The following is a 15039-nucleotide window of genomic DNA, read 5'->3' on the forward strand; positions in this document are numbered from 1 at the left end:
TAATTTCAAGGTCCAAGTTATCAAATTTTTCTTTCATGAATCATGCTTTTTCCCTTAAAAACTTATCAACAAATCTAAGGTCACCTATAGTCTCTTCTTTGTTATCTTCTAGAAGTTTTGTAGTTTTTGCATTTCACATTTAGATCTATGATCCATTTTGGTTTAATTTTTGTAAAAGATACAATAGCATGTAGATTCATTTTTCTGCACATGGATATCTAGGTGTTTCAGCATCACTTGTTGAAAATATATCCTTTCACTATTGAATTGCCTTTGTTCCCTCATTAAATAATCAGTGGACTATATTTGTGTCAGTCTATTCCTGGGCTCTCCATTCCATTCCTTCAATCTAGCCATCTATTATTTAATCAATATCACATTATTTGATTGTCTTAGTTTTACAGTAAGTCTTTTAGTCAGGTAGTGTCAATTTCCAACTTTATTCTTGTGTTAGCTATTCTGAATCTTTTCTCTTTTTTCATTCCATGGATGGTTCCTAGGATTTTTATTGGCATTCCACTGAATAAATAGATGAAGTTAGGAAAGGCTAGTTTTTTAGAACATTAAGTATTCTTATTCATTAATAGGAAATAACCCTCCATTCATTTAGATTACCTTGATTTTTTCATAGTTTTATAGCTCCATTCATATAGGCCCTACAACATATTTTGTTAGATTTATGACTAAGTACTTCATTTTTAGTGCTAATTTAAATATCTTCAGTTTTTAATTTAAAATTCCAATTGTTCATTGATGGAATATAGTAAAGCAATTGCATTTGGTATTTTTACTTTGTCCTTGCTTTAATCACTTACTAGTTGCAGGAGTTTTTTGACAATTATTTGGAATTTTCCACATAGGTCATCATGTTATTCATAAACAAAGGCAGGTTTTTTTTCTTTCTTTCCAATTTTTACACCATGTGTTTCCTTTTCTCATCTTTCTGCATCAACTAGGGATTCTAGTAAAATGTTGCATAGGAATGTTGGCAGGTGACATATTTTCCCTCCTCATAATCTTGCCATGAAATATGTGAGCTGTAGGTCTTTTGGTAGATGTTCTTAATTAGGTTGAGAAAGTTCCCTTCTATGCTTAGTTTGCTGAGAGTTTTGTTTAATCATGAATGTGTTTTGATCATCAAATATTTTTTCTGCATCTATTGTTATGCTCACAGATTTTTCTTCTTTATCTTGTTGAGGTAATGGATTATATTAATTCATTTTTGAGTTTTGAACTCATGAGAACCTGGAATAAATCCTACATAGTCATGTTGTACAAATATGTTTTAACATTGTTGGGTTCAATTTGTTACTATTTTGTTGAGGATTGTTACATGCATATTCATGAAAAATATTTGTGTGTCATTTCCTTCTTGTAATTTTAGTATGTCTTGTAATTATTTGTTGTAAACCAGACATTATATGGGTAATAAGAAGTGAGAAAATAGGCTTTTATTTGAAGTTTTATGTTTATCTGGCTTTGAGTTAGGCTTTGTTTACCATTTTCTATTTCTGTAGGCATCTGAGGCAATAATTTCTTCTAATCTCTTTGTTTTTGTCTCTCCTGTTGTCTTTCAGTTTCCCTAGAAACTCCTTCTCAAATAAATCAGAGCATTGTATCTCTTTTAGCTGTCATCACTATAATTACACAGGAAGCCTACTGATGCAGTACAGTGTAGAGGGAGGTGAAGCATTCTGTAATCCAATGATTAGGTGTGAGTCTTTTACTAGGCTTGTATTTTTGGGTCATGACCTTCTCAAATGTTTATCATCTTTTTTTATGCTCCTTAAGTAAGACAACTACCCATTCTTCACTTTTTAGTTTCTTTGTTACTGAAAATTTATCTGAACTTAAACACCATGAGTCCTGGAATGAGGCAAGATAATTTACCTCCATTTTGATCTTTGATCAATCTCAGGCAGATCATGCAAATCCAAGACACTGTAAAATTACATAACAAAAAATAATTGTTTAAAGCAATAATAATCATAATCATTTATCATGTGCTTGCTATATGACAGGAATTATATTAAGTACTTTACATGGATTATCGTATTTATTCCTCACAACAAATTTATGAGGTATATACTGTTTTTATCTCCATAAAGATGTAAATATGAAGATTAGGAAGTTAAATAAATTATACAAGTTTGCCTAATTAGTAAGTGGCAGGGTAGCATTGCAAAACTAGCACTCTACTAAATATTAAAGCAATTTTTAGTGTAATATTTAAATTTTAAGATTAACAAGGATTTCTTCCTGTTTGCACATTATTTCAATATTTTAAAAGTGCTCTGGTGGTGAAATTATTTTAAAATATATTGTTTTAGTGAGTATGCAATTTATAATTTATTCAGTATATTATTCTTAAACTATTTTCTTTCATAATTAAGACATATTACTATCTCTCACACAATAATATTAACTAGTTATCTTATTAGCTAGTCTCTATGACAGGGGTTAGAGGTTCAAAGTATCTTAAGACAGTGTCTGATCTTAATTAATAACACAGTGGGAAAGATAGGTAAAATAAATTAAAGTAGAAAGTTCTATAGTAGAGGTGTGTGTAATATGGGAACTCACATAGTTATGGGAACTCAAGTAAGGCAATGACCATATTTACCAGAAAACAACAGGAAATATTTCAGAGAGGGATCTTGAAAAATGGGTAGGATTTGGCCAGGTAGAAAAAGAAAAAAGACATCATAGACAAAGGAATCAGAAGCGTAAAAGTGCATGACATGAAAATGTTTTAAAGGCCCACAGTATGAATGGAGAAGAGATTATTTCAATAAAGCAAAAGTATATGATATGTGGTAGACAGCAGTGTGTAATGAAGCAGACAAGATTGGTTGAGATCTGATGATGAATAACCTTGTTTACTAAGTTTATGTTTAAATGGAAAGTAATTTAGACCCATGTAATGTTTTCAAGCAAGGAAGAAACATAATTTTCATTTTACATAGATTTTTCTGGTGGCAATGTAAAGCTGTAAGAGACTGTAAATACCTTAGCTAATACAAAGACAGAAAGGAAAGATAGAAGTTGTTTTAAGTGGTAGAATGGGTGTATTAAGAGGTAGAACTTGGGCAGCTCATGTGTAATGAAAAAGGGGAGGAACTGTGAATAACCTTATAGCAACTTTTCACTGCATTTCATACATAAGGGAAAATATTACTTGTGTATGGCTTAGTTTTGCCCAATTACTCAGAGTCTAATTATTTTTTGTTCTTTTCATAGGAACTAATTACACATTTAAACTGAGCTGGCTTGAAAATCCTTCTGACTAGTGCAATAATTGTGTGAGACTCTGCACAAGTTATCATTAATGTGCTATGACTAAAATTTGTTGCCTGGTTACAACTCATCTACTTCCTAAAAGGATTTGTGACAATTTGCACAAATAAAATCTCTGAAATAGAGAGATATCCTTAAAAAATACTTGAAAATCTCCATGAGGGTAGGGAATGTGTGTTTTGTTGATCACTATTACTTGTTGCCTATCATAGTCCTTGGCGCAAAGTGAATAGCTGAAAAATAAGGAAGTATGTAAGTAAATAGATAAATCTATTGAAAGTAGATAAAAAAGACACACTACATAACTACAATATTACCAAAAGTTGTGTTGCTGAAAAACTTTGAGTGCATCAAGATTTAAAAATCTGAACGTATTTCCCCAATAATTCTCAATGTCATTAACATTAAAGAATTTTCATAGAAAACCTCTTGCACCAAAACGTCATATTTAGCATAGTAAACATTTTAAAATCATGCATTTAACACAAAAATTATATAAAAGCAGCAACAACATGTCACTAACTAAATATTATTTTAAAACATACCACTGTACATTACCAAAAGTGTGATTGTCAAACAATTCACATATCAGGACTAAGTTTGCCAGTAAAACACTGTTTTTCTATGAGAAAATATATTAAATATAGATTAAACTGTAAACTATACATTTCCATACTCTATATATAGTTTTCTTCCTTTATACTGTGATATTTTCCTTGACATCTGCAGATGTAAACAAAATATTCTATTACATTTATAGTTAATAGATCCTGTTGTTTAGTTGTGCTTCTTTCAAAGTTAACCCTTTTCTGCACTATTATGTGCTATATTGTACTTTTCTTATAATCAGAAATAATCTTAAATGAGAGATAAAAACCAAAGGAAGAATAAAATGTGACAGCAGAATGATTAAAGGAAATAAATAACATACTAAGAAAGAAAAATTGTCAGATAGTGAAGAGAAAGTGTTATACTAAATATCATAAGGATGACAGAAAGATGACTTCCTGTGAAATACATTTCTTTGCCCACTGCTTTAAATCCATTCATGAACTTTAAATTAAAATACATTCTTTAAAGCTTTAAACTCTGAAATTAAGACAGTCAACTCCTTCTGGTTTTCCTGAGACTTTTATTTTAGCATTGAAAATCCAATATCCTATTATACCCCTCTATTTCCGCCAAACTGGGATAATCACTTTAGTGGAACACTTTTAAAAAAGGAAAAAAATGTGTTATTCCATAACATGTATTTATATTGATAAATTCATTTACATGTTCTATTACTAAACACTGACCTATCAGACTATTCTTTCCATTATAAAATGAAAGCAAATAGAAAAACCTAAATCTATTGAGAGGAACTATGTCTTTTAGTTTCAGCATATGTTTTCAAGTAGTTGATTAACCTGAATGATATCTGAAAAGAATGAAATGATTGCATGAAATTCAGAGCTATAAATTTTGTTGCAACAAAATATGTCATGGATAGATTGAATAAAAATAAATTGTTATATTTGTATTTTAACTGTCACCCACATAGTGTTCTGTAAACACAAACATTACAAGTGATGACAATTTAAACTGAGACATGAAAATTGTAGGACTAAAGCAATTCTCTTCATGTAAGATTTCTTACAAGTAAACTGGTGACAGTTAAAAATTAAGTAAATTATACAAGCAAAATTTAAATTTGTGGGAATGGGTTTATAATACCTATATCAAAAGATGAAATTCAACATTGAAATGCTAAATTTCACATAGAAATGAACTATTATCTTAATAGGCCATTCGATTTTAAAAAGAATGCTATAAACATTACTCTCATTTCTCATTCAGAAATGGATATATATGTCCTGGATGTTCATGTTTCCTTATGTTTGCATCTATTTCTTCAAAGGAGTTTGAACTTGGAACTTAATAAGGACCAATTGGATCTAAGAAAAGATCTGCTAGGCTGAGGTGTTGTTTCTGAGAAAGCTTTTCTTTCATGATTAGGAGTTATAGAATAATATAATGTTTGGCCTTGTCATGAGAATAACAAACTTCTAGAGTTTAATCCCATTCCAGTCTGTTATTTGATTATTTTTAGAGGATGGCCTTAATTGATAGACAAGTTTTCCAAAAACAGCAAGAACTCTAAACATTAACCGAAACACATATGGTCAACTAATATTCGATAAAGGGGCCATGGACATACAATGGGGAAATGACAGTCTTTTCAACAGATGGTGCTGGCAAAACTGGACAGCTACATATAAGAGAATGAAACTGGATCACTGTCTAACCCCATACACAAAAGTAAATTCGAAATGGATCAAAGACCTGAATGTAAGTCATGAAACCATAAAACTCTTAGAAAAAAACATAGGCAAAAATCTCTTAGACATAAACATGAGTGACTTCTTCTTGAACTTATCTCCCTGGGCAAGGGAAACAAAAGCAAAAATGAACAAATGGTACTATATCAAGCTGAAAAGCTACTGTACAGAAAAGGACACCATCAATAGAACAAAAAGGTATCCTACAGTATGGGAGAATATTTTCATAAATGACAGATCCAATAAAGGGTCAACGTCCAAAATATATAAAGAGCTCACACACTTCAACAAACAAAAAGCAAATAATCCAATTAAAAAATGGTTAGAGGAGCTGAATAGCCAGTTCTCTAAAGAAGAAATTCAGATGGCCAACAGACACATGAAAAGATGCTCCACATCACTTGTCATCAGAGAAATGCAAATTAAAAGCACAATGAGGTATCATCTCACACCAGTAAGGATCACCACCATCCAAAAGACAAACAACAACAAATGTTGGAGAGGTTGTGGAGAAAGGGGAACCCTCCTATACTGCTGGTGGGAATGTAAATTAGTTCAATCATTGTGGAAAGCAGTATGGAGGTTCCTCAAAATGCTCAAAATAGAAATACCATTTGACCCAGGAATTCTACTTCTAGGAATTTACCCCAAGAATGCAGCACTCCAGTTTGAAAAAGACAGATGCACCCCTATGTTTATTGCTGCACTATTTACAATAGCCAAGATATGGAAGCAACCTAAATGTCCATCAGTAGATGAATGGATAAAGAAGATGTGGTACATATACACAATGGAATATTATTCAGCCATAAGAAAAAAACAGATCCTACCATTTGCAACAACATGGATGAAGCTAGAGGGTATTATGCTCAGTGAAATAAGCCAGGCGGAGAAAGTCAAGTACCAAATGATTTCACTCATATGTGGAGTATAAGAACAAAAGAAAACTGAAGGAACAAAACAGCAGCAGAAGGACAGAAGCCAAGAATGGACGAACAGTTACCAAAGGAAAAAGGACTGGGGAGGACTGGTGGGAAGGGAGGGATAAGGGCGGGAAAAAAGAAAGGGGGCATTACGATTAACATGTATAAGTGGGGGGGGTGCACAGCGAGGGCTGTACAACACAGAGAAGACAAGTAGTGATTTTACAGCATCTTACTATGTTGATGGACAGTGACTATGAACGGGTATGTGTGGGGAACTTGGTGAAGGGGGAGCCTAGTAAACATAATGTCCTTCATGTAATTGTAGATTAATGATACTGAAATAAAATTTTAAAAAAAGCTCTTTCTACAATATAAACTTATAAATGATCTTAAGATCCCAGACACAGAATAATATTTAAGAATGATTAAGTTTTGTTGAAAGAAATCGGATATGTTATAAGGATTTAAGTCAGTTAAACATATAGATTAATCAAAACAATTCTTTTAAATTTACACACGAATTTGAAATCATAAATGAAACCAATAAAAAATAATAAAAACTTAAATAATATTGTGATGCGGTTTGCAATCTCAGCTAAAATTACAGAAGATTGGATCATGTTGTAATAATAACTCTGAACTTGATAATCTTCATTTTCCATGAAAGAATGTAGAGCATTCTTGGTTTTTCCTTCAGCATTAAAATATCTAAGCAGAGGTTCAAGACTTTTTTTCTTGAAAAGCTATTAAGTAAATACTTGTAAAACTGAAATTAGATTTTAACCGTCCAAATTTCTGAAGAAGTGGAAGCAAACAAAATGCAGTATTTATAACAAAAGAAATAGAAGAAAATGAAAGGGGAGAATCTGAAAACACATACAATACTAGAAAAGATGTAACAATATATCACAGCATTGAAAGTGTTTTCTTTCTCTTATTGAATAGCACGATTTGTATTATATCTTTAAAACATATCAGAAATCCAGCTAAAGAGAAACATAAAGATACATATAAAAAACTTGAAACCAAAACAACAATAACAACAATAATAAAAAAGGACAGGTATGGCAAAATTAGTGTGAGACAGTTTTAGGCAGAGAAATGTGAAACAGGAGTCAAAGTCACTTTATATATAAATAACAGACACACACACACACACACACACACACACACACACACACACAAAGCAAGAAAATATTATGGCTGTTTTCTTTTTCCATTCAGGCTGCTGTAACAGAATGCCATAGACTGGGTGGCTTAAACAACAACTATTAATTTCTCACAGCTCTGAAGACTGGAAGTCAAAGATCAAAGCATTGCCAGATTCAGTGTCTGACAAGACCCTGCCTTGGTTTATAGACAGACATTTTTTTTGCTGTGTTCTCACTGGAAAAGGGACAAGGACAAGGGAGTACACTGGGTTCTCTTTTATAAGGCACTAAATACCATTCAAAGGACTCCACCCTTACTTCCCTTAGGCCCCACCTCCAAATACCATCACACCATCACAAATATTCAGTCTATGGCAAAGTAACAAAAGAAAACAAATAAGAAATATTAAAATAGAACACAATATTTAAAACAAGAAATCAATAGAAAAAAAAAATCAATGAAACCAGAAGCTGGTTCTTTGAAAAGATCAGCAAAATTCATAAAGATCTAGGCACAGTAACTAAGAAAAGAGAAGACAAACTACTAAAATCATAAATGAAAGAAAGTACATCACTACAGATACCATGAATATTAAAAGGATAATAAAAGAATATTATGATCGACAGTGTGCTCACAGATTTGATAACCTAGATGAAATGAGGCAGATCCTTGAAAGAAAGACACAATCTGTCAAGAATAAGAATAAATAGACAATCTGAATAGGCCTATATATATGAAAAATATTGAATCTATAATTAATAGCCTTCCAAAATAGATCATCAATCCCAGACGGTTTCACTGGTGTACTATACCAAACATTTAAAGAAGAAATTATCTCAATTCTCTGCAATTTCTTCCAGAAAATAGAAATGAGGAAGCACATCATAACTCATACTATGAGACCAGCATTATTCTAATACTAAAACCACATAAAGGCATTGCAACAGTGGAAAACTGCAAACCACTATCTTTCATGAACATAAAAGCAAAATCCTCAACAAAATATTAGCAGATCAAATCAAATTGTATAAAGGGAATTAAACAGTTCCCTTTATGCAACACTAGATCAACATTTGAAAATCAATTCATGTAACCCATCATAGCAACTGACCAAGGAAGAATCACATGATCATATCAATAGATACAGAAAAATCATTTGATAAAATCCAAAACCCATTCGTGATAAAAACCCTCAACAAACTAAGAATAGAGGGGAACTTACTCAAGCTGATAAATGACATCTACAAACCCAGCAGCTAACATCATATTTACTGATGAGAAACTGTATGTTTCCTCATTAATGCCAGGAAAAAGGCAATAATGTCCCATATTACCACTCCCACTATTCCTTATTGTAGTGAAAGCCATAGCTAATTCAATGAGATAAGTAAAGGAAATGCAAAATATGTAAATTAGGAAGGAAGAAATTAAACTTTCTATGTTCACAGGTGACATGAAGGTCAATATAGAAAATCGCAAAGAATTGTGCAAAAAACATGGTGTAAAAAGCAATTATCACAAGGTTGCAGGATACAAGATTAGTATACAAGTCAATTAGTTTCCATATACAAGAAATAAACAATTAGAATTTAAGATTAAAAACTCCACTATCATTTACATTATAAAATAGATGAAATACCTAGGTATAAATCTGACAAACTACATGAGAAATCTAAAATACTCTGGTGAAAGTAAACGCAAAACTAAAGAATAGCTATTCCGTGTTCATTAATGGGAAGACTCAATATTGTAAGATGTCAGTTCTTTCCAACTTAAAATATAGATTCAAAACACTTCCAATCAAAATTCCAGACCTCATACCTTTCCTAAAAATTAATTCATAATGTATCATAGACATGAATGTAAAATGCAAAACTCTAAAATTCCTAGAGGTAATATAGGAGAAAACCTAGATAACCTTGGGTTTGGCAATGATAAATTTATTTTAAGAAAATAAATAAGTTGGATTCACCAACCTTCTTTTTTTTTAATCTGCTCTCCAAAAGACTGAAGAGAAATAAAAGACAAGCTACAGGTTGGGAGAAAATATTTGCAAATGATATATCTGGAAAATGATTATTATCCTAAGTATACAAAGACTTCTTAAAACTCAACAGTTAAAAAAATGAAAAACCCAGTGAAAATTTGAAAAAAGATTTAAATTATTTTGAATAAATACCCAGAAGTGGGATTTCTGAGTCATATGCTAGTTCTACATTCAATTTTTTGAGGAACCATCATACTATTTTATATTTCACATTCCATCAATGTAAGTGTTTTCCACATCCTTACCAACAACCTTTCTTTAAATATCCATCCTGCCAACTGTGAGTAGATATTACATTATGGTTTTAATTTGCATTTTCCTAATCATTAGTGATATTTTTTCATGTACCTGTTGGCCATTTGTATGTCTTTGAAGAAATATTTATTCAAGCACTTTTGCACATTTCTAAATTGGGTTATTACTTTAGTTTACTTTTTACTACTGAGTTGTAGTAATTGCCTGTATACTTGGGAGATTAACCTCTTACCTTATATATGGCTTGTAAATACAGTCTCCCATCTGAAGAAATATTAGCACTCCTATGTTCACTGCAACACATTTCACAATAGCCAAGATTTATAAAAATCTAGTCCATCAACCGATGAGTGGAGAAAGAAAATGTAATATAAACTTACAATGGAATAATATTTAGCCTTTTAAAAAAATTTTTGCAATATGTGCATGAATGAACCTTGAAAACATTATGCTAAGTGAAATAAGCCAGTCATAGAAAGATAAATACTGCATAATTCCATTTTTATGAGATATGTAAAATTAGTTCAAGACATAAAATTAAAGCACAGAATAATGATTTCCAAGGGGCTAGGGGAGGGAGATGTGGGAAGTCACTCATCAATAGGCATAAAGTTTTAGTCAAGGAAGGTAAATAAACTCTAGATATATGCTTTATTAACCTGTACCTATAGTCAAAAATAATATGCTGCATACTTAAAATTTGTTGAGGTTAGATCTCATATTGAGTGTACTTTCAACTATAAAATTAAAATTTTAAAAAGAAAAATATGGGCAAAAGGTCTGAACAGACACCTCACCAAAGATGATATACAAATGGCAAATATACATATAAAAAGCTGCTCAACATAATATGTCATTAAGGAATTGCAAATCAAAATAACAGTGTCATACCACTATACATTTATTATGATACTGAAAATATATAAAACACAGACAATACCAAATGTGGACAAGGATGTGGACAACAGGAACTCTCATCAATTGCTGATGATAATACAAAATGATATGATGAAGCCACTTCCTTAAAATGAAACTTATTCTTATCATAGAATGCAGCAATCATGCACTTTGGTAGATATGTAAATGAAGTAAAAACTTACAACCACAAAAACCTACATATGACTGTTTATAGCAGCTTTATTCATAATTGCGAAAATTTGGAACAACCAAAATGTCCTTCAGTAGGTAAGTGGCTACATAAATTGTGGTGCATCTGGACAATGGAATATTGTCAGCACTATAAAAGACTTGAACTATCAAAACATGAAAAGACATGGAAGAAAATTGAATGTGTATTATTAAGTAAAAGAAGACTATCTGAAATAGCTACATACTCTATGATTCTGTCTATATAACATTCTGGAAAAGGAAAAAGTATGGAAACAGTAAGAAAAATCACTCATTATCAAGGTCTAGGGATAAATAGACAAAGCACAGAGGATTTTTAGGGCAATGAAACTATTTTGTGTGATATTATAATAGTAAATACATGACATTATCCATTTGCCCAAACCGTAAGTGTATTCCACCAAGGGTGAATCTAATGTAAACTATGGACTTTGGTTGATAGTGATGTATCACTGTTCATCGGTTGTTAGGAATATACCAGGCTGGTGCAGGATATTGTAGGAAGCTATATCTGGGGTTAGCTAGAGTATATGTGGGTACTCTCTGCATTGCCTACTCAATTATTATGTAATTCTAACACTGCCTTAAAAATCAAATCTTTTAATTTTTGGAAAGTTCATAAAGGTAACTAGCTACTATCTTGTGTCATGATGGATTTCCAAGGCAACAAACAAGTTTCAATGAATTGGAAAGATTCATGTTTTTGTCAAATCCCTGACTGTCAGGGGAACAATGAATAAGGGTATTGGGGATGTACCTGATTTCAGTGGTGGGATAGAATAATTTATAATTAGTCACTAAAATCAACTGTCTCTACTTAATAATTTCCTTAAAAGCACACTAAATATTTGATTTCTAGAAACCTACTTTGGAATACAATTCAATGTTGGGGTACATTGCAAGAATTAATAAAAGTAAAGTATTAAAATTAAATTTTTTATACAAAAGTTTCCATTAATATTAACTTACCCACAAACGATCATCACAAAGAGAAATGGGATGCTTTCGTTACAAAAAGCAAAAATGTTACCATTGTTATTGTATTTTATTTTTATTTAAAAATTTTTTTTATTAAGGTGTTACTGATATACAATGTTATGAAGGTTTCACATGAAAAAAACAATGTGTTTACTAGATTTACCCATATTATCAAGTCGCCACCCATGCCCCAAAACAGTCACTATCCATTAGTGTAGTAAGATGCCACAGATTCACTATTTGCGTTCTCTGTGCTACACTGATTTCCCCGTGATTCCCTACATCATGTGTACTAAACATAATACCCCTCAATCCCCTTCACCCTCCCTCCCCACCCGCCCTCCCACACCCCTCCCCTTTGGTAACCACTAGTTCCTTTTTGGAGTCTCTGAGTATGCAGCTATTTTGTTCCTTCAGTTTTGCTTCATTGTTATACTCCACAAGCAAGGGAAATCTTTTGGCACTTGTACTTCTGGGCCTGGCTTATTTCACTGAGCATAATGCCCTCCAGCTCCATCCATGTTGTTGCAAATAGTAGGATTTGTTTCTTTCTTATGGCTGAATAATATTCCATTGTGTATATATACACCACCTCTTCTTTCTCCATTCATCTACTGATGGACACTTAGGTTGCTTCCATATCTTGGCTATTGTGAAAAGTGCTGCGATAAACATAGGGGTGCATGTGTCTTTTTGAATCTGAGACGTTGTATTCTTTGGATAGATTCCAAGGAGTGGGATTCTGGGGTCAAATGGTATGTCTATTTTTAGTTTTTTGAGGAACCTCCATATTACTTTCCACAATGGTTGAACCAGCTTATATTCCCACCAGCAGTGCAGTAGGGTTCCCCTTTCTCCACGTCCTCACCAGCATTTGTTGTTCTTAGCCTTTTCAATGCTGGCCATTCTTACTGCTGTGAGGTGATATCTCATTGTGGTTTTAATTTGCATTTCTCTGATGATTAGTGATGTGCAGCATCTTTTCATGTGTCTGTTGGCCATCTGAATTTCTTCTTTGGAGAACTGTCTCTTCATATCCTCTGCCCATTTTTTAATTGGGTTATTAGCTTTTTGGGTGTTGAGGCGTTTAAGTTCTTTATATATTTTGTATGTTAACCCCTTGTTGGATATGTCATTTACAAATATATTCTCCCATACTGTAGGCTGCCTTATTGTTCTGTTGATGGTGTCCTTTGCATTACAGAAACTTTTAGTTTGATGTAGTCCCATGAGTTCAACTTTGCTCTTGTTCCCTTGCTTGAGGAGATGGGTTCAGGAAGAAGTTGCTGTTGCTTATATTCAGGAGATATTTTCCTATGTTGTCTTATAAGAGTTTTATGGTTTCATGACTTACATTCAGGTCTTTGATCCATTTCAAGTTTACTTTTGTATATGGGGTTAAACAATAATACAGTTTCATTCTCTTACATGTAGCTGTCCAGTTTTGCCAACACCAGCTGTTGAAGAGGCTGTCATTACCCTATTGAATGTCCATGGCTCCTTTATCATATATTAATTGACCATATATGGTTGGGTTTATATCAGGGCTCTTCAGTCTGTTCCATTGGTATATGGGTTTGTTCTTGTGCTAGTACCAAACTGTCTTGATTACTGTGGCTTTGTAGTACAGCTTGAAGTTGGGGAGCATAATCTCCCCAGCTTTATTCTTCCTTATCAAGATTGCTTTGACTATTCAAGGTCTTTTGTGGTTCCATATGAATTTTAGACTGATTTTCTCTAGTTCATTGAGGAATGCTGTTGATATTTTTATAGGAATTGCATTGAATCTGTAGATTGCATTAGGCAGGATGGCTGTTATGACAATGTTAATTCTTCCTATGCATGAGCATGGTATGTGTTTCCATTTATTGGTATTTTCTTTAATATCTCTCGTGAGTGTCTTGTAGTTGTCAGAGCATAGGTCTTTCACTTCCTCAGTTAGGTTTATTCCTAGGTATTTTATTATTTTTGATGCAACTGTGAATGTAACTGTTGTCCTGATTTTTCTCTCTGCTGTTTCATTGTTAGTGTACAGGAATGCCACAGATTTCTGCATATTAATTTTGTATCCTGCAACTTTGCTGTATTCAGATATTAGATCTAGTAGTTTTAGAGTGGATTCTTTAGGGTTTTTTATGTACAATATCATGTCATCTGCAAACAGGAAGAGTTTAACTTCTTCCTTGACAATCTGGGTGCCTTTTATTTTTTTGTTATCTTATTGCCATGGCTAGGACCTCCATAACTATGTTGAATAAAAGTGGGGAGACTGGGCATCCTTGTCTTGTTGCCAATCTTAAAGGAAAAGCTTTCAGCTTCTCACTGTCAAGTATAATGTTGGCTGTGGATTTGTCATAAATGGCGCCTTTATTATGTTGAGGTACTTGCCCTCTTTATCCATTTTGTTAAAAGTTTTTATCATGAATGGATGTTGAATTTTGTCAAATGCTTTTTCAGTATCTATGGAGATGATCATGTGGTTTTGGTCCTTCTTTTTGTTGAAGTCATGGATGATGTTGATGGATTTTCGAATGTTGTACCACCCTTGCATGCCTGTAATAAATCCTATATGATCATGATGGATGATCTTTTTATGTATTTTTTAATTTGGTTTTATAATATTTTGTTGAATATTTTTGCATCTATGTTCATCAGGGATATTGATCTGTAAGTTTCTTTCTTTGTGGTGTCTTTGCCTGGTTTGGGTATTAGAGTGATGCTGGTCTCATAGAATGAGTTTGGAAGTGTTCTTTATTTGTCTACTCTTTGGAAAACTTTAAGAAGGATGGGTATTTAGTCTTCACTAAATGTTTGATAAAATTCCATGGGTAAGCCATCTGGTGCATGATTTTGTTCTTAGTAGGTTATTGATTACCAGTTCAATTTCATTGCTGGTAATTGGTCTGTTCAGGTTTTCCATTTCTTTCTGGTTCAG

This window comes from Manis javanica, chromosome X, assembly GCF_040802235.1.
Source record: "Manis javanica isolate MJ-LG chromosome X, MJ_LKY, whole genome shotgun sequence".
In the NCBI taxonomy this organism is placed as follows: Eukaryota; Metazoa; Chordata; class Mammalia; order Pholidota; family Manidae; genus Manis; species Manis javanica.